We start from the raw sequence: 21,546 nt of genomic DNA on the forward strand, positions 1-21,546 counted from the left end.
CTCCTCTTCTTGCTGTCCCTGCATGATGGGAAAGCGCGGCTCGCAGCCACCTCCTGCCGCGCCTTCACGTGGTCCCCATCTGTGCTGGGCCAGCCCTGCGTGGGCACTTCTTGGAGCCCTGCCTAAAAACCAGCCCTGAGCAAGAGTGCTGGAAACTGCAATCAACTCACAGGACTTCTTTTTTTTTTTCCTTTTTTTTTTTTTTTTTACACTACCAGCCAGTGCAATATTTCCTCTGGGGCCTTTTGAAAAAGAAAGCACGCTGCTAGCGTGTGAGAGGACCCGCGGTTCACGTCCTCTATATTTAGAAAGCCAGGATGTCATACCTCCCCTTGAAATTTTCATAGTCCCCTGCACCCCACCCACCCACACACATACTCGTGCTTGTGTCTGGAAAATGTTTTTTGATATTAGCACAGGGTGTTGGCTTAGGGGGATTCAAGGGAGGTGCAGAGCAACAACAGCAGTGCAGCCCTGAGCACAGAGCTCAAAGCCTCCTTAAGGTTTGCTGGGCACAGAGAGCTGGGAGCGGCAGCACAGCCAATTTCAAAGGTCTCAGCCTGTGGCAGGGCTCCTGATGCAGCCCCAAGCATTTGGGACCTATGAAACCCCTCTAAGGTGTCACGTCAGGTAGCACCATGCATCCAGCTGGCAGCTTCTCCCCAAGCCTGGTTTGGCACAGCTGCAACACATACATGGGCTGGCTGCTGCGGTACCTGGATGGAGCAAAGTCTCCCAGATGAATTTTGGTGTTGGTTTATCCATTCAACTACCCAAATATTTTTTTTCTTTTTTTTTTTTTTTCTTTTTCTTTTTCCTCCCCTGCTGCCTCTTGCAATCACTAATCTGTAGTGTTTATCCTCTGCTACACTGGCTCTGTAGTCAAGCATTATAAACTATGATTGCAACTACAAAGGCTAGGGCACATTTTTCTTCTGTGTTTGCTGCTCAATTTTCATGCCTTTGTCTAAGGAAACATATAAAAGACTCACTAAAAGACACATCTAAACTTCATGCTTCTTGGCATAAGGGAAGAAGGGGGGATTTTCTTTCTTTTTTTTTTTATAGTTATAGGCAATGCACATTTCACTTGTTATTATAACGCTCTCACTCCTCAAAGCTGTCCCCACATTAGTAGCTCCTGAGGCATGCTCACAGCAGTTGACTGTAGGCAGAGCAGGAGAGCAGGGAGCTGAGACCCATCCAGGCTCCCAAACTGCTCTCCACTCTGCAAAACAGCCCCCAGCAGGAGGGGTGGTTGCTTGCCAGGGCTCAGGTGTTCCTGTTGCCAGCTAAGGGGTTGCATCTTGCATGCTTTGCAAATGGGAACCAAGGCTGAGCAAGGAGCAAGGAGAGCAATCTGCAACAAGTGATTTGAGCACAGACTAATCCTGCAGTCAGATGCACAGCAAATGGCAATCTGGTTGGCTTTGAGTGACTGGAGATGTAAAGAGTGACACTGGTTGAGGCACCCCTCAGCATGAACATCAATTGTCCTGGAAATCATATATTTGATAAGGTCATAGAATGGTTTGGGTTGGAAGGGACCTTAAAAACCATCTGGTTCCAACACCCCTGCCATGGGCAGGGACATACCTCACCAGACCAGGTTGTCCAGAGCCCTATCCAGCCTGGCCTTGAACACCTCCAGGGATGGGGCATCCACAGCTTCTCTGGGCAGCCTGTGTTAGTGCCTCACCACCCTCTGAGTGAAAAATTTCTTCCTTATATCTAATCTAAATCTCCCCTCTTTTAGTTTAAAACCATTCCCCCTTGTCCTATCACTACACTTGCTTGTAAAAAGCCCCTCTCCAGCTTTCTCATAGGCCCCCTCTAGGTACTGTAAGGCCACAATGAGGTCTCCCCAGAGTCTTCTCTTCTCCAGGCTGAACAACCCCAACTCCCTCAGCCCTCCTTCATAAGAGAGGTTCTCCAGCCCTCTGTGGGCTGCAAGCACACATTGCTGGCTCACATGGAGCTTTCATCCATCAACTGGATGGGCTGCTGTCCATCCATCTGTTGCCCAGACTGCCTTCATATTTGGGATTGCCCCAGCCCATATACAGGACCCAGCACTTGGCCTTGTTGAACTTTGAGCAAGGCAGGTTTTTAACACCATTTCACTCTCTGTGGCCAGGTAGGAGAACTCTATTTTTAAATTGCTCACAGATGACTGAACAGGGACTTCTTAATTTAGTCTGGCAGTTCTCTCTCACCAAAACTACAAAGAGATGAAGCCTTTACTTGATCTATCCTCCTTCAGGCTGCCTGGGAGCATCACTCCTGGAGCCAGAGCTGCATGTATGCAGAGGGGCACAGTTTCCACCTTGGAACATTCGTTGTCTTTACGGGGACATTGCATCAAGCCAGTTAGGTGACAGCACTACAGGGACAGGACCCAGGTGGCTGAGCAGCCAGTGGCTCAGGTCAATCATGTGCTGCGTCCCTGGAGCTTCCGCTATTCACACTATGTTGGTCACAGGGATTTGCTGGGATTGTTAGGGGAGCAACTGTGATGAAAATAATTCAGAGCAGACATCTACACTTTCCCTTCCACCTCATGAAGCCAGAGTAAGGAGGAGCACACACGCGAGGGGAACCACGGGGAACCAAACAGAAAAGCGAAAGCTTCCCGTCTGGTTTCACTGACTGATCCTGCCAGCATGCTGAGGAACAACAAAACAGCACAGAAAACAAAATACCGGGCACTGAAAACTCTTTTGACTTTCATGATCCAAGGTGTTATTAGTAAAATAGGTCAGGAATCTATATTCCTGAACATTCCATACAAAGGAACATATTTGTTCTGGATCCTCCCTGTTGGTAGGAGACACACAAGCACCCCAGCATTGCATCATGCAAGGACCCAGCCAGCCAGGCTTCTCGCTGATATTCTTTGCTGTTGCCACAGGAATTGAATTTTGTAACCTAGCTGAGCCTGGCGGAGGGCAGCTTATGTTCTGTACTTATATATCTGTGTGTACTCTGCTAAAGCTGCTGTTTTCAGATTCAGTGTTTCCTTGTGTACCAAAGAAGATGCAACGATCTCAGCTAGCAAATTATCTGCTTCTGAATCAGCGGGATTTGCACCTCCAATTTGTTTCTAATAAAACTTATCTTATTGCTCCACTCAGCTTTCAGTGTTTCCCTTGCTTCTGTTTCCCAGAGTGGTTGTGTGGTTTTATTGCACATCGTCCACTGGCCCTTTCACCTCAGGCCACCAGCAGCTCTGGAAAAGGCACCCGGTCTGCATGTGAGCAGCCCCTGCTTTTTGCGCCACAATGTGCAAATTGGTCTCCGAGACTTCTCCTGAGTTTTTCTGAAAGTGTGCTCAAGTCACTGATCACTCTATTGTTTGTGGCAAATTGTCATAAATTGCAGAGATCCAGTGCTTGAAAATCACGTGGGCCTTCTGGGCTAATAGTCCAATAATACTTCAAGCAAACGTGCTACTGGCTTGTGGGAACTGGCAAGCTATGGTCCAGTGGCTGCTGATCAGGCCCAACTTCCACTCAAATCCCTGGAAGTTTTACCTGAAAAAAGGATGATCCTTTACAATAAGGAAGCAGTCAGGAGGGGTCCCATGGGGCTGGCCCATGTTGGCATGCTTCAGAAGATTCTGGTTGGTTTTGTGACAAGCTATGGCAGGCTACTGGGGGAGACACACACCAGGGAGTAGGAGAGTGGAGGGAAAAGCAAAAATACACATCATTCAGCTCAGGAAAGTGTTGCTGTGTTGGAGATGATGATGCACAATTTCCTAACTAATTACTAACTTATTTTCCTTTTATGACAAGGTTACCCACCTAGTTGACCAAGGGAAGCCAACTGATGTAATCTTTTTGGACTTCACCAAAGTTTTTGACATTGTTTCTCACAACATCCTTGTGGACAAAATATTCAGCATACAGCTAAACAGTTACATAATGAGCAACTGCCAGATAGGTCAGGCTCAAAGGGTTAAATAGGGTTATATCAGACTGGTGGCCAGTCAGTAGTGGGGTTCTCCAATGCTCAATTTTAGGGCCAGTTCAGGACTTAAATGCACACAAAGTAAGTTTGCAGGTGATACTAAATTAGGAGGAGCTTTTGAATCCCTCAAGGAAAGAAAGGCCTTGCACAGACATCTTGACAAATTAGAGGGCTGGGCAATCACCAACTGCATGAAGTTCAGCAAGAGTAAGTGACAGGTTCTACACCTGGGAAGGGGCAGACATGGATATATGTACAGACTGGGGGACAAAAGGCTGGAGATCATCCCTGCAGAGAGGGGTCTGGGGGTTCTGGTCAACAGCAATTTGAGTCAACAGTGTGCCCTGGCAGCCAGGACGGCCAGCTGTGTCCGTGGTGCTAGCTGGTCGCAGGAAGTGGTTGTCCTGCTCTGTTCTGCATTGGTGAGGCCTTGAGTACTGTGTGTAGTTTTGGACACCACAGTGTAAGAAGGACACAAACTGTTAGAGCATGTCCGAAGGAGGGCTAGAAAGATGGTTGAAGGGTCTAGAAGGGAAGACATTGAGGAGTAGCTGAAGTCACTTGTTTTGTTCAGCCCAGAGCAGAGCAGGCTGAGGGGAGGCCTCATGGCGGCCTGCAGCTCCCTCACGAGGGGAGCAGAGGGGCAGGCGCTGAGCTCTGCTCTCTGGGGACAGCGACAGGACCCAAGGGAACAGCATGGAGCTGGGACAGGGGAGGGTCAGGCTGGGGGTTAGGGAAAAGTTCTGCACCCAGAGGGTGGTCAGGCACTGGGACAGGCTCCCCAGGGCAGTGGTCACGGCACCAAACCTGCTGGAGTTCAAAAAGCATTTGGACAGCGCTCTCAGACATGGGGTCTGGTTTTGGGTGGTCCTGTGTGGAGCCAGGAGCTGGACTCCATGATCCTTGTGGGTCCCTTCCAACAGTCTGTGAGTCTGTGATGTTATGATTCTAACAAAGTTGGTTGTGGGGAGATGGCTGTAACCTGGTCCCACATTTTCCCCTCTGCCCTGCTGTGTGGGTCCCTGAGGACAATGTGGTGCCCACAGTCACATGCTGAGGCTTGCTGTAGGTAGGCATAAGGAACACCCTGGCCTTTATATGGGGTTCTTCCTACCAAAAGAACCACGTTCACTGGGTTGGCTTGGACTTTGATAGGAGTTTCCTTCCAGCTGTTGTTGATGTCAGTAGCTTTGAAACAACTCATGTAGGGAATTCATCCTCACATTCTTCTATCTGTGGGCTAAGTAATATTTCCAGTGCGTAATAGAAAGCATTCTTAGACCTGCTGCATCACACTAGAGCTAACCATTAGAGAAAGTGGGTTGATTAAGGGAAAAAAACACAAGCAGTTATTATCATAAACCTTTCCATGTGATGGTCTTTGTGCTGTTCTCAACTGAAGCATGTTTATTTTGGATAAGCCTAAATAACACATCCTCAAGTATGGGTAACAATGTATATGAACTGATTCAAGAGCACAGGCCTGAACTGAAGCAGAGTGGAAACAATGCATTGACTCCTCTGGGACTTCCCCATAGGAATTGCTCTGTGTTTAGAGGTTGCAGTTTAATACATCAGTCTAGGCTGCATATAGAGCAGGTCTTGTGGTGCTTGCTTTGAGAAAAATGTACTGACATTGCCACTGACAAGATCACACTGAGACAAGTGAAAACACAGGGGCTGCAGCGAATAGACATAGCACCAAATGAAAATCAGCTGGCTCAAGAATAACTGAACAGTCAAAGGAAAATGCACCCATTTCAAATTAGCTCTCTTTGCTTGAATGAATTTCACAGTGCATGGCATGATTTGAAGAGGAAGAGAAGAAGAATGTCAGGAACCCAACGACTCACTTTTTTGCAAGCCTCAAAAATATTGCAGGCAACGTGAGAAGAAAATATGTGGCTTTCATCCTGCCTGGTCTCATGTGACTCAAGCTGGAGCAGAGGAGTTTAAACCTTGCTTCCTCCTGCCTTTCCACTCTCTTTTGGCTCTATTGCTCTTTGCTAGCATTATCTGAGCTGTTCGGTCCTCAGCAAACACCCAAGTAGCCACAATATGGGCAGGATTATTGCCATAACCAAAACAGCTGATGAATGAAATAAGGCTCTTGTTTCCTGGAGCAAAGGGAGGGGAAGGAGGAGGATTTAAACATTTCTCTGTGGTGTTGGAAACCCACCTTGACTAGAAGCAGTCCCTCATCTCGCTCAAACCACCAGCACCCCTTTGACGTCAATTGGCAGCCGGTTGACCTGCCCCATCCCAGGTCTGGCTGCAGCAGCGGGAGCAAACAGCTCAAACCAGGAGGAAGAGAGAGAGTGGGAGGCATGATGAAGCCCTGCAACTCTCCCCTCTGATTTGCTCCTGTCAGCCATCACCCACAGCATTGTTTTCAGATGTGGAAGAGTGTGGGCCTGTTGCCGTGAGCATCTCTCAGGCTCGTGGTGGCAGTGGGGCTGGTGGGTGATGGAGACCTCAGTGAGGATGGGGGCAGATCTCTGTGCTGAGATGTTGTTCAGGGCTCATGGTCACCCCTAACCACCCTAGAGTGCATGGCTTCCTGTGTTTCAGGGGGCTCCATAGGTGCAGGTAGCAAGTGCTGCATCCATTTCAGCTTGACCAAGCCAAGGCCAGTGAGGGGGTAGCTTAGCAGGGAATCGGTGGCTGTCTTTGCTTCCCCCTTCCCCACTTCCTCCCCCCTTTCTTTTTTATAAATCAGCCCTGTGCTGGCTCTTACTTACTGACAACCCTAGGAGGGACATTCTACCCACAAACACGTGGTAGGCTGAAACAAAGTCATCCTCTGTAGAGCTGAGAGTTGGGACTTGGGCTTGAGCATGCTCTCCTAGGCAGAAGGAAAGCAGTGCTTGTGCAGGGCCAGCCAGCCATGGATCCCGTGGGAGGGAGGGAGGCAGCAGTTTGCAGCTGGCTGCCTGCCCTCACTGGACCAGGTTTCATGATCCCAACCTCAGACTGAACACATGCTATAGATGACAGGGGCAGCCGTCGCACAAGATTCTGTGTCCTGCCACAGCTCGCAGGAGGAGCGAGCCAGCTATAATGAGCTGGGGCTTAGGGAAGGGGTCAGCTGCACCAGATAGCATCTCTGCATTCCTTGACTGACTGCATTTCCCAGCAACAGAAAAGCAACCAGCCCTTTTGCTTTTCCCACCTGAAAAGCCTTCAAAAGCCTTGAGTTTCAGAGAAGAGGGGTTCTGTAGCCCCTGAAAATCTTCTTTTCTTAAGCTGTCCTGAGATGAACACCCCAAAATGAAGACAGCCAGAGTTGTTTATCTATTTTGAAAATGAAAACATTAAAGACCATTAATTTCTGACTTTCTTTACTTATTTAAGGTGAGGGCTAATGGAGAGCTTGCAGCTGCAGGTACAACACAGACACCCAGTGAGCTGCCTGCTCCTGAATTCTCATAATCAATTTTTATTTCAGGAAAAGGGGTTGTTTTACAGGTTGGTAACTACAGTTAAAAACTATAATGGTCAAAATAGGTTGGAAGTGAACCTTTCCAAGGAGAGAACAAGTTCCCCAGCAGCATGGTTATTGTTCAGCAGCTGTGTTTCTATTTGCAGCATATATGGACCTTTTTCCTAACAACTCTAATGCAGTTCAAGCCAGGCAGAAGTCTCCTCTGAGACTTGCAGATTGAATCCCCTAATGTCATGGGACAGTGGGACACAAATCCCTAACCTACTTTAACCACGTTTGGTTGAAATGTCTGTAAAAAAAGAAAAACAGCAACAACAAAATAGAGGGCTCAGCTGACACCACACAGTGACGGAGGAAGACCAGTTTCGAGGTGGGACAAATTTAGAGGCTGAATGAAGGCTGTGGGCTGGACGGGTGGGCGCCAGCCCCACCAGACGGGGCATGGGTGCCACCGAGCCCAGGGGGATCACTCACACCAGCAGAGCTGCAGGCAGGTGTTTCCATGAGCAAAACCTCTCGAGAGCAGCTGCTTGCCAAAATAGACACCACGCAACAAACTGAAAAAGAAAGCTGCCCAGCTGGCTTGGTGACCGGACAAATGTGCACTAGCAGAGACAGCCAAAGGCTGTGGGAGGCAGTGGGCACAACTGGCAGGTGTTTTGATCCATGGTGGATCATCTGCTAAATGGGAGGCAGAGCTTGCCACTGCCCCTCACTTCCCCGAGAGCAGCAATCCCTGTGCAAGCCCCTGTTCCTGTCAGCAACAGCTCATCCTCCCATCGATGTCCTCACTGGAGATGCCAGCTGGGCCATGCTGGCCAGAGGGAGTGACAGACCAAAACACAATGCCCACATTTCACTGGGTGCCGAAATGCAGCTGGAAATAATGAATCAGCCCCTCCTGCCTCAAATCACAAGATGGGTGCCCAGGTCAGCAGGGTAGTTTTCTGTCTGCATTGGTGCTTGTGAGTGGCCCCTTCCAAATCTCTGGAAACTTTTGGCTCCTCTGCATGAGGATACAAGTGCTTGTCCTGTAGACACCCCATCCTTGTGCAATGCAGCATCCCAGGAAATGAGCCCTTGCCAAACGAAGATCCCACTGAGAAATTGTGCAAGTGGCATTTGCAGCAGTGCAGGGCATCACATGAGCAAATCTGACTCCTCCAGAATGAAGTGCAGAAGCTTGACTCCAAACTGCATGCTGCAGGGCATGAAGTCCATCCCTGTTCTGAATTTCACTCCCTATCTCTACAAAAACCTGACCATACCCATCCTGCATATTGGAAATCTGTGTACAACAAGCAACTCAAGCCCATCTGAAGGCAGCCACACTGCCTGACTGCAAGGAGCTAGATGGCCCCAGTCTCCTTCCCTGCCTTCCACCTGGACATACTTGCTTCAAAATGGTAGGATTTCCTCTGGGTTGAGTGGGCCATGCATATCATGATGGGATGGCACTCACAAGGTCAGGTTGATGGCTGAGCTTGAGGGTCTTGAAGGTCTTTTCCAACCTAGATGATTCTATGATTGTGTCTCAAAACAAACAAACAAACAAACAAACAAAACGAACAAACAAAAAAAGCAGTCCCCCCTTCCCCTCCCCCCCCCCTTTTTTTATTATTTGAAATAAATTTAAAAAAAAAAGATCCACAAGAAAAGGGAATAAAGTAGAAATGCTCTTCTTCCTCCTTTCATTCACAAACAAATTCTACCAGACTACATCTGAGATCACCCTGCTGTTCCCCTTTCTGAGCCACACATCCCAATGTCAGCATCCATGTCATGAACGGAAAGGCCAGCACTTCACCATGGCAGTGGGTGCTGATGGGAGGGAGGACCACCAGCCACTGCCTCTTGGGCCAGATATGAAACTGGGATCCTCTGGGATCAGGAGAGTCTCTGCTGATGGCTATTTGCTGCCATGATTACTATTTTCTCCCACCCATATAACAAATGACCCCGAGCACCAGGGGAGGCAAAAATCCCACAGAAAAAAAAAAAAAAAAAAAAAAAAAAAAAAAAAAAAAAAAAAAACATTCCCAAGATGCTTAGTTAGAAAGGAAAGAAAAGAGAGGGGGGACTTTGCCCTTCATCCCTGCCCCATGGGAAGTCACCAGAGGAGGGAGGGATCCCCTCAGCTGAGCTCCCAGACCTGACAGCTGCCTGTGCTGGGATCCAGAACATGAGCGATTTTCACGTCTTGGGACAGACGGCTCTCATTTGGGTCATTTAGGAACCAGCAGAGTGATGCCGTGTGTACCAGTAGCAGGAAACAAACCCCTGGCTTCCCTCCCATGGTCTGCTACCGACTTGCTGTACAGCCCTGGCAGGCCTCAGCACCCCTGGGTCCTGCTTCCAGCCGTTTTGCTGCTGGAGCTGTGAGCCTTTTGGCCAGGGATTCAGGTTTCGTGCTTGCAAGCAAGAGCATGAATCATGTGGTGTAAATCCACTGAAGTCAGAGCAGCAATTCTGATTTACACCAGCGTAAATTATTGCCTCTGCTTGAAAAAATGTTGTTGTTACATTGGATGGTGTCCCAACAGCTCTGCAAAGAAGGGAGAAGTTCCTCGTAGACAGAATTATTGATTTATTCACCACTAGCTATCATGCTGTCTTTTTACTTGTGCAAGGCTTGTGGTCCACACAAGCAAAAAAAGAGGACGTGAGTGCTCTGTGGCCCCTTCGGCACAATTGCTGGGACCACATGGTGTGAGTGGTACAAACAGAATGGTCCACAAGTGTGAATGGACCACTTGTGAGAATGGCACATGCAGATGCCCACCTCCTGCTCCAGGACCTGGGTAGGCTGACACCAGCAAGGCACTGCAAGGCAATGGAGGGTTTTAGCTGGGGCAAAAAAACATTTTGCATAAAAAGCCCTTTTGCATATGTTTTTGAGGAGTTTGTAAGTCATAGGGAAAAAAAAATAAAAAAAAAATCCCTGATGTAGATGGTGGCTCAAGAGCTCTTGGTGCTTTATGAGGCATAAGCTGGCTGCTTTTGGCTAAGAAGCAGCTCCCATCAAAGAGCCAAGGGATCTCTGACGGCCTACATGAGCCAGGGGGCAGGGAGAGAGGTCACAGCCCCGTGGGGGTGACCCCGATGCCAGAGCTGTCGGGAAGAGGTCAATTGCCTCTGCTTGCGAGAACACATCTATTTGTGGGGAAAAATTAGTACCTAGTCTCCAGCCACCATCAATCTGCCATCTCTTGTTGCTAGTTAATTCAATTAGAGCACTCTGAAAAAAATATATATAAAGAAAAAGACTTTTCCTTGTTAGTCACCTTCCAGTGATGTATAAATGCTCTGACAGATAATTATCAGTGATATTGATTCTAACTACTACAGGTGAGTGAGAAAGTTATTAATAAAGATGTAATTGAAACAAAATCCATTCTGTAGGACTGAGAATTTAAGTGGGGTTGAAAAAAATGCCTTTGCTGTCGCTTCTTTGCTGCCTTTGCAGGGGCCTAAGAGTTTTGGTGGGGCAAAGCCTCAGACTGTGTTTCCAGCAAGTGGCTTTTTCTCCTCCCTAGGCAGGAGGGATATTGAGTGTGTGTCCTTTCCACCATGGCGTGGTGCAGGAGCACCTGGCCAGGGGCTTCCTGTGCACAGCTCACATGGGGTGCAGCTGAGGGACATGGTCACGCATGGCAAGAGAGCCACCAGAGCAACCCTTTTAGAGGATGGTCTGGCAGTAGAGCCGTGGGTGCTTTCTAAGTAACATCCCGTGGGCCTACTCTTGGCTGAAATAAAAAAGCACCACAACAACAGATTAAAATAGTCATGAAAACAGCCAGAGGAAGAGACCCCTGGCCCAAGGCAGAGCAGTACGGTGCAACATCCATCAGCCTGAGCTTGCTCCACAGCAGTACATCAATAGCAAGCTGTATTTCAAACACAGAAGCCAGGCTCTTACTGCTGCCATTGTGTCTGGTGTTACTTCTTGCAGTGCTGGGTCATGGTGAAATGCCACCATCACCCATGAATCTCCTCTGAGCAGCAGTACTGGCACGCCTTGCTGCTCCCCATCTGGAGACCTGGCCCCTTTAAGGGCCTGGGAGCTGCACTGCTGCCCCACTGAAGCCCTCCTGCAGCCCCTGTGCCTCTGCCAGAGGCACGTGGGAGGCTGAGCTGTGGCTGCTGACCCCGAGCACTGGGCTCGCTCTCTCGCAGCTCCACACAGCCTGCTCAGCCTCTGTTGCTGCTGGTTTTACAACTTCCACCCTACACATCATGGAGCAGAGAAGGCATCTTGGTCTGCACTTTGGGGTCCAGCAAGTCAAGGAGTCAAGCACAGCAGGCAGTCCCATCCCTGCTTGGTGAATGTGGTGAGGCATGTGCAGGGGGCCACATCCCCCACAGTGCTGGCATAGCTGCCTATGGAGGCTGCAGTTCCTCCAGGGCTGTCAGCTTTTCAGGAGCCTTTAAAATAAAGCAGAAAGGCTTGTGAGCAGATGTGGATCCTGTGCTGCTTCTGCCTATGCTCTGCTCCGCAGACATCAGCTGTGGAGAAATGCTTAAACCCTGCTGCAGCACTGTATTCCCAGCGTTTGTACGTAAACACTTTCTAAAAGCATGAGTGGGAGTGTGTAGCTCTTTCAGAGCAGACCGGATGGTTCTCTCGCTTGACATCTCCTCTACTTGAAACAACATCACTTTGTTGAATTTTGTGGCTTTTTATGTGGAACAACATTAGCTCATCCAAGTCTGTGGTTTATTTGAAAATGAAATTCCAGTAAGCTTTTGTACCATCTGGCTATGTCCAATTGAATCAGGTTTAGTAAGAAGCCACTGCACACATGTGCATAAACACATACACACCAGAAACATCATGATCATCATAATCAGTAATCACAGGAAGCTTGACATCGGCAGGGTAAAGGGGGAGAAAAATCAGTGCCTGAATCATCTCCCAGCCATATGTTTTCTGTGGGGCTTGGCTTCTTCCAGCAGAGGGCATTTTGCAAGCCTTCCTCTGTGCTCCAATCCTACCACTTTTTTTTCTGTGGCAAGGTGTTTGACGTGAACTTCCAAGTGGATCCAGATGTAAATCAAACACAGCTAGGTGAGCTGCCAGGCAGTGTGCCACATCGAATTTACAGCTGCTGTCAGGTCATCACACTGTTTTCAAAGGAGCGACCCTGATTTACGCTGGCTGAAGATCTGACCAGCCACACTGAGGAGTGAGGGAAACATACAGGAGGGGTTTGGGGCCAAGGTGGTGGTGCCTGCTTAATCCTTGCTACATCTGAGGTGTTTCTGTAGCTGGGACCAGCCCTGGATTCTCACTCCTATGGCTCAGCAGGTAGCAGGACACATGACTAATTCTTGACATCTTTGCTATCCATGGTGCTCTGTGTCAGTTCTCCCACACTTGGGCACACAAAGGCCTCTGACTGGCAAATCTGAAGAGAGAAAAATGTGGCAATCACCCAGGTACTCAGGTACCACCAAGCATCTGCCTGTCATCCTAACCCCTGCGAGGGCTTTGCCCAGCTGTCTCTCATGGCTTCCCTGCACTTCCACACTCAGCTACTCACAGACTAGTAGTGAACATGCAGAATGGTTAGGGCAAGGGGAAAACTATGGTAGGGAACATGAGGTGCTCTTCAGGACTTGTAGGACAATTTGCTGTGAGAGATGAATGCCTTGGAACCAGAAGGCAGTAGGCACCACTGACTCCAGCAGGCACAGGGTCCCTAGATAAGGGGTGGGGAAAAATAATGACTAAATGTGTATGTTGGCTTTTAAATAACCTCAAAATATATCAGACATTTGTTTTTAACAACAAGCAGTGGAAATCTAATGGATGAGCTCTGATGACGAGCCAGCACCACTGAAACATGCATGAGCCATGCATGTCAAGGGCACTGCTCTTTCCAGGGGGACTGTCCCCAGCAGCAGCTTCAGTTTTGGATCAAGGTCTGTAATTGCATGAGCAGGGCTTTTGATGAAAATTGTCATTGACATCTCCACTCAGGATGCAGTCTTGCTTTTTAACCTTGTATCACATGCATGTAAAACTTGTGCTTGTACACCTGGAAGTGTTTTTCCCCATTTCCCCATGCTGGACATGAAGAGAGACCAGTGACCCCAGGAAGCCTGAGAACTGCAGAGGAAGTTGAGATGCCCCCCCCATTAGGGGTGCTTTGTCCTAACCCGTAACTCCCATCTCTACTTCTCTACTCCAGGACACTGACACCACCTTGTCCCCTGCCCAGCCTAGAACTGCTAATAAAAACAGATATTTGGCTCATTTGGGGAAAGTCTGATGGGACAAAATAAATAAATATATAAATCAATAAATCAATGCTGACAGAAAGGGTTTTTAACCAAGGAAGTGTTTCTGAAAGGTGGACTCAGTGAAGCATTGCACTGGCAGGTCTGTGGACAGGAAGATGATGCTGTTTGATAATCCTGCTCTAAATCTTTTTTTTTTTTTTTTACAAGGGTTGCTTTTTTATATATATATAGTTATAGTTTTGCCTCTGGCATATGCTATACTAGTGTAGCATCTCTTCGAGCACCGTATTTTCCGAGGTATGTGTGAGTGACAGCACCCAAAAGCAGCAGCTGTTACATAAATAAGGCAGACACTTCCTCGGCAGCCCCACCAGCACTGTGGTGGTAGCAGGAGACACCACCAGCCTCCCCCCACTGCGATGGCCATTGAAGGCCATCACATCCCCAGGGCAGAGGCTGCTGTGCCCGCGCTGCACGAGGGCATGAGTTTATGCTGCCATCCTACAACAAAGCCAGTGGGTAAAATGAATAACCGGCTTAAAATGTGAATTTGCAGCTTGTCATGGTTATTTTGTTTGTGATGTATATAAGTATTAAAGGTCAATGTTGCTTCAAAATGGTGTATGTTGAGTTTTAATGAGCAGCTTAATTGCTTTATTTAGCAGAGGATGGCCAATGAAGTATTACGAAGCCAAGTTTGGCACTTGGTTTCCTTTAATATGAAGATGTAAAAGTCTGACTTGTACTGCCTGTAAATTTGCTGTATCTCAGCATGCAAATGCTCTTGAATAATTTAGGCTTTCTATGTGAAAGGCTGCAATATACCCTGAAAAGATTAATATTCAGCAGACATCCATCATCTAAATAAACTGTGTATTTTTTCTTTCTAAAACTATATTGAGTTTTCATAAATTCCCTTAATGGGTCAGAAACCATCCTGGCTGTTGTTCATGAGATTTGTCTCTTTGCCTTTGTTTATTTATTCATCAAAAAAACTTCTCCTGCATAAGGCTTAGACATGTTTGACCCCTTGAAAGGAAATGAGTGGATGTTCTTCAAACACTTGCTCAGGACTGAAAGGAAATTAAAAAGGCTGTATTTCAAGACTTCACAGCTTGAGCATCTAATCGGTGTCAGCTTGTCACGTACACAAGAGGATGGCAGGAGAGCCACCTCTGCCACCGATCCTGTTTGAGCCCATTGGAAGGGGAGGTGGTCACCCCACGGGATCTGGGCATCCCTGCATGACTGCAGCTTTGCTCCTGCACTCCTGTGCTTCGGTCAACAGGAGCTGTGTTACAGGCCATGGTCATTTCAGGCCACACACTGCACATACTGGTAATTTTTCTGAACATTGTGACAGGGCAGTGCCATATTTCCATTTGGACAATGAAATTCACTGAAATGTAATAAAGAATGAAAATGTGCTGAGCTCTAGGCTTATCTATCAGCAAGAGTAATCAGATATACCTACATCAGATGTGCCTGTAAGAAAGCTGATGTAAGGTGGAGTCAGAAGATGCATGGGATTTATCTGCAAAAAAAGCTGAAAGAAAATTTACTAGACTAGATTATAAAATAAGCATCAGCCTTGAAATGGTTGACTCTGCCCATAAGCCAAAATTTTCTGGTTGGAAACAATCAGAGCAAAGTAGAAGCAAGGACAAACAGGCCTCAGCAATGAATTTTGGTAGAAGTCCACGTACCTCCAGTCTGAAGCAGTCTGGACCACCTAGCTCAACCTCCTGGCAGGTGAAAACCACCTGGATGTTTTAAACCCAGAGCTCAAATTTCTACCAGTTTGGATGCATTTGACTGTCCAATTTTGGATCACACACATCTCTGGGGTTAATACTAAGCCTGGCAAAGGATGAATTTTGGAGTAAGAAGTCACAGAGGTAGATATCAAGTCACAGCAGGAGAGAATTACTCTCTAAAAAAAGTTTTTCTAAAAGTAAATAAATGTCTAGGATACTCTCTATTACAGAGGACAGCCACAGAGGCTGGAGGGAATGAGTGATTTCTTAGAAATGACCTAGTCATGTCAGGAAACACCAGGTGAGAGGTTCTGGTATACAGGATAATTCTCAGCACTTCTGGGAGAAGAAGCCAAGTTTCCATAACTGTGGGGTGACACCTGGAGCCTATTCAGCCTTGGCATCCAGAAGTTGCCACCTTGATGGCACCTGTGGATGCAACACTTTTTTGGACAAACAGAAATGTTCCCATAAAAACAAAAGTCAACCTCCCTGCCTCATCCCACCCTTGGTAATTCCTTTCTTGGGGAGCGGGGCTGGCCTGGCAGGGGACGAGCTGTGTGTGCATTAGGAAGGACCTGGAGTGAAGGGTGGTGGGTGAAAGAGGGAGTCTGCAAAGCCTGAAACGACTGATATGCAGTATTGGGAGAATGCTTACTCTCGTTCAGACATAAAACTGTTTGCAAGAAAAAAGAATTTTGAGCAAATTGTTGTTGAGGGTTTCGTTTTCTCTTTCTCAGCTAATGAGTGTGAACGTCGATGTTTCCACAGCTGTGGCCAGGCGGCAAGGTGCAGCATGCTGCTGCTGAAACTCACATTACGCTCTGTCACAACTGGAAATATTGCCTCCATGTTGTTTCCAAATAACCAACATTAGAGGGTAATTTGAGAGCCTTATTATTGCTGAAGGAAAGTGCCTACATAAAAAATCACGCTTCGCAGAAGCACTCCAGCAGAGCTGCATCGTGCCAGTTGGCGCATTCCCTCCGGGACACAGCGGTACCTCACTCCTACCACCCACACCAGTGCCACCCCAAGCACCCCTGGGAATATGGGTCCTGCTCCTGGCTCTGGAATATGTGGGACAGGGGTGGCCTTGGCTCCCTCGGGTCCACAAGGGCCACTGCACACTGGCAGCCCCCTGCAGCTTGGCAGAGATGGGCGAGAGCTGCAGGATGCTGTGGGAGGGTGGTGGCCCAGAGCACACACTCCTCAGGATGTCTTGGTGCCATTCAAACATGGGATTAAACAACTGTGGGTGTTTTCCCAGCCCCTGTCCCTCTGCTTCACATTCCCATATAAGACAAACTTGACTGAAGCACTTGAATATTTATACATGTAGGTCCTGAGCATCACTATTTTTCATGGCTGTGGGTGTAAGGCAACAGGTGAGAAACTCTCCATGAGCCTCCATAAACAGAGATTTAACAAAAGAATAGTCTCTGAGAGCATTTTGGAAACCAGGGCTTGGTATTTCATTGAGATGCTGTGTCTGGCAGGAAGGATATAAACATGGCCATAAAAAGAGATCCCAGTGTCTAGTCCCTTAATTTAAAACTGCAGTCAGTAAGACTATTTATTGCAATAAATAGTCAAAGAAGTATCTTCAATCAAGTGACAGCGCATTCCCATACTGTAATTAAATTTGAAGCTCAATTACTATTCTATAAGTCAATGGCATAGACAGGATTATTACAGGAAAATCCCCAGGGATTTTCAAGACTGGTACAGAGAGGTAGAATGGAACATTCACTGTGGGCTTTTATTGCTGTGCTGTAAATCTGAATGCATCAGGGCTGGATCCTGGGCTGGCAGCTGCACCCTGTGGGGCAGCCCCACACCACAGTCAGCTGGAGCCAGCCACCCCGTGTCATGCACTGGTCACACAGTTACCAAAAATCTTGCCTCAAGATCTGCAAACATCTCAAGGGTTGGGGCTACTTAGCCCCCAGGAACCACAGGCAAAGGCCCCAGCATCTCCTTTTCTATCAGGAGAACAATTTCTCCAGCTGTAGCAGAAGCATGGAGGGCAGTAGTTCAGGGGAGGTAAATTTGCATTTCATGACTATGGAAAAACAGGAAAAATGTGGATGGAAACAAGCATGGTTGAGCTGATGCTGGGAACTTGCATTGCTTTCTATACTGCACTGTGCCACCTTGAAGCCCCAGTGCCACGTAAGCTCAGGACTCTTCAGAGCACAACAGAGCTCCTGTTGGGAAGTGGGGACGTCTTTTTTCCCTATCTAACTTTGTTCCTGAAGTTCAAAAGAAAATTATGCCTCTAAGCTGCCAACAGATATGTCTAAGATTACAAGTGTATGTTTTACCAAATAAGCTGGTGCTGTTAGAATAATTTATTACAGCTCACACAAAAAATATCCTTCTGGTGTAATGCCAACTCTTCAGTTATATGAACACAATTCAGATCCTATAGACATGTGCTTACTGTCTCAAAGTCTTCTTTGAGCTGTGGCTGCTGCAAGGTCCTGGACTTGCGCTTGCAGTAGTGGGTTTGGTCTTAGGGCTGGGGATCACCTCCAGGCACGAGAGGCAAGCCCAGGCTCCATTGTCTCCTCCGCACTTGATCTTCCACCAAGAAAAGTGCCAATTAGTGCCAGCTGTGCTGAACTGCTTGCGTCAGAGCTGAGATGGGGACTGGATCTGGCCCCCCTTCCTCATTTTCTATCTGCATCATCTGATGACCTGAGTCCACCCATCGATGTCCAGGGCATCTGGGGTTAGCAAAATCTGACCTCTGGCTTGGAAATGAGCTGAATTCATCACAAACTCAATGCACCTCTGGCAAGAAACAGTCTGTGCATGGGAACAATTAGGATACGTGCAATTTTTATTTTTTTTTCAAATGACATCCTTTATTTCTGCCGTCTGCTTAAAGATCAGATACTTTGGATCCTAATGAAAGAAACCAATGGGATTTCTCTCATATACATATATATATATGTATATATATATATATATATATCTCCTTATTCAGACAGCTTGATGTTCAGTGCCCTGTTTTATTTCATATGTTTGAAATATAATAGATTATTATTAAGAAAGAGTCATGCAGTAATATCTCCCCATACTATGAGGGAGCCAAGGAGTCAGAGAAGCCTGGCTCGGGTGATTTGCAGCCCTCTTGGCCCTCCACACTCACTGGTCCCATGGCAGGACCAGGCAAGCAAGCTACTCTCTGAAAATCAAGAGGCATCAATCATCTAAAAGTAAATTCTTCTGGTTTGCAGATGGCTGCCAGGGTGCCACCAGGGTAAGCTGAGATGTCAGCTGAATAGCAACGGTGCACTTCCCAGCATAGTTTAGCTTTCTTAGTTTTCATTTCCAAATGATGGGAACCTTGCTGGAGTTTGAGCCACCCCACAGGACTGGCCTATGAATGCCCTCTGTGTTGGCAAGGGGTGTGCAGGTGTGTGTGAGACTGGCCAAGGAGGCTCGTTCTCTGGCAAGATGTCACCCTCAGCCTGAGGAGCACCAGGCTGTGCTTCAGCACCAGGACATCACAGTCTCCCTGCACTGCCCTGTCCTGCTGGAGCTGTGTGGGATTTTGGAGTGAGGTAGGAATTGATGACTTTTTTTTCTAAAGCCATTGTTTCACTAAACAAATTGGCTTCCCCAGCCTGTAAATAATCCCCAGGCGCCAGTTTGCTCTTCCAGAGTCACCAGCGTCACATGGCTGTCACCTTAGCCAATCGTTTAGCCACAGCGTATTTGCAATTTATAGCTTACTTCCTCAGAGCCCTGCTAAGTCATTAAGCAGCCTTGTGGGTTGAGACAAGGTTTAGGAGACAGAGAAATCAGGAACGAGCCACCTGCTCCTGCGTGGCTGGCCTGCACCGAGGGGTTGTCCTCCCCGTGCCATAGCCGGCTGGCTGACCAGCCATGGGGAGCCGGCTCTGGCCAAGAGCAAGGCCCGAGCTGTGACTGGGCCTGAGGCCTTTGCGAGGCAGGGCCTGGGCGTCCCAGGGCTGGGGCCCTGTGGAGTCAGAGCCACAGGGTGCTCCCTCCATGGGGGTGCCAGCCCCCAGACTCTTTGAAGGCCAGGGAAAGGCTTGCAGAGGTTTCAGTGAGCTTCAGACAGGGACTCGCTTGCTTCCCTCCAGCGTCTGTCTGGCTTTTGAATAGCTTGTATAATAAGTTATAAATGACAATTAAAACATAAAATGAAGAGGGGACCAGATGGCTCCAGGCAACATTTAAAAATACCAAGACTATTTCTAAACACGGATCACCAGATCCAAAACAGCCCTGGGCAGACTTATCTGAAGGTTATTTGCTGGCCTGGCTGAAAGGACATGTGTGGTCTCAGTCAGTTCTCAGAAGATGCTGTTAAAATGGCATTTGCCAGCAAATTTGGGAGGGAGGCCCAAGACTTAGGCTATCCTGAGGACACAGCCTGTTGGCTCCTCTCTTTTAAGGCGGCTGCAGCAGGGGTTTGCTGATCAGTGGCAAAGACAGTTTTGGTGGATGGCCCCGTGGCACCACGAGGAAAGTGAAGAGCTGTGCTGCAGGTTGGGCAGTGCAGCATCCTGTCTTCCCAGACATCTTCTGCTAGAATGTGGCTGCTCACACCATGGGTGTTATTGCCATGAATGCCTACCACCAGCAGAGAAAGCATTTTGTCCCCTTCCTTGCCATCTTCACTGACATAACTTCTGTCTCCAAAACATTTGGCCAGACTGGAAAAATTGCAGAAAACCCATATGAAAATCAGTCACGTGAATGGGGAAACCATGACTGTGAACCTCAGGCTGAGGGATGGACATTTGACTGGTTTACCCTCTCCTGGAGAGATGGGAAACAACACGGTTCATGGGAACCAGCTTTGTTTGTCCTGGATGTAGCAGATGGACCAGAGTCTGAGCCAGGCAAGCACCAGGCAGCAGATAGACCCCAAGTTTTAATCACTTGAAGGCTTTCCCAGCAGGTTAGCTGCCTTTTCCAGCACTATGCCCCAGACCACAGAGAAACAGCTGGACCAAACTCTAGGGCCTGTGCTACACGAGGCATGTGAGTAGATGCTCACAATGGCCACTTGGAGCTTTCTGATTAATGGTTCGATTTTTCCATGTTTAAAAAACAAAAACAAAAACAAACAAACAAAAACAAAACAAACAAACAAACAAAACCAAAAAAAATCTTGATTATTTTATTTATTTATTTTGATCTTGTACATGCCTCTACCTCACTCTTTCAGCTGAGCCCGGAAGCAGAAGTATCATGTTACTATGAGAGAAGCGAGTTTTGTGGTATTTCCATCCCATCCAGAGCCAGGAAACACAGACAATTTTGCAAGACAGCTTGTACTCAGTAAATTTCCAGCTCAGTTTATATTTCTGTGTTTATTTAGATTTGTGCTAACCATGTAAAAGAGCACTCATCCCAAGTGAGGTGCTGTGGACAAACTTTAAAAAAAACAGATTTCGTAGACCAAGGACCCTGAGCAACAGCTTTTTCACTGGACTGGTAGCTTCTGGCTAAGTCCTGTCTTCTGAAAAGACAACCAAGATTGACAAAAACATGGCCAGTCAACCTCTGGTAACAACTCTTCATGATAACTTGAGAGTAACCTTCTTGTAAACCCCACCAGTACAACCACCATTCCTGACAACATTTCCCCATACACTTGAGACCTTCCCTTGAACTTTACTTCCTCCCCTTTCTTGTTCTGCATGATAAATTATGTCTGTAGCACAGCATATTTACAACTCCCGCAGTCTTTGGCTAGGTGCATGATGCCCCCACAAGCACCTCCCCACCTCCCAGCTGAGCAACCAGGGGCCCAGGCAGATGTTACACTTCACGAGAAGAGCAGGATGGCTCCAGGGACCTCACTCTCCTCTCCTGACTCCTTCTCCTTTAGCAGCAAAGTTCTGCCACAGGCAGAAAAATCTGCATTTCCCATGGGACAGCAGTGCTCGCAACACCAGCTGCTCTGCTTGTTTAGGTCTGCAGCCAACCCGCCCTTGTTACTGCGTGCCAGTGTTCCCAAATACCCTCAAATGGAGTTGCGTGTGTGCAAACCACACACGATCACACACATACACCGTCCCTCTTAAAACAGAAAGATGAAGGCTTGGGGTTTTTTTGGAGACACCAAGAATTCAG

The sequence above is a fragment of the Anas acuta genome, chromosome 1 (genome assembly GCF_963932015.1).
Source record: "Anas acuta chromosome 1, bAnaAcu1.1, whole genome shotgun sequence".
Lineage (NCBI taxonomy): Eukaryota > Metazoa > Chordata > Aves > Anseriformes > Anatidae > Anas > Anas acuta.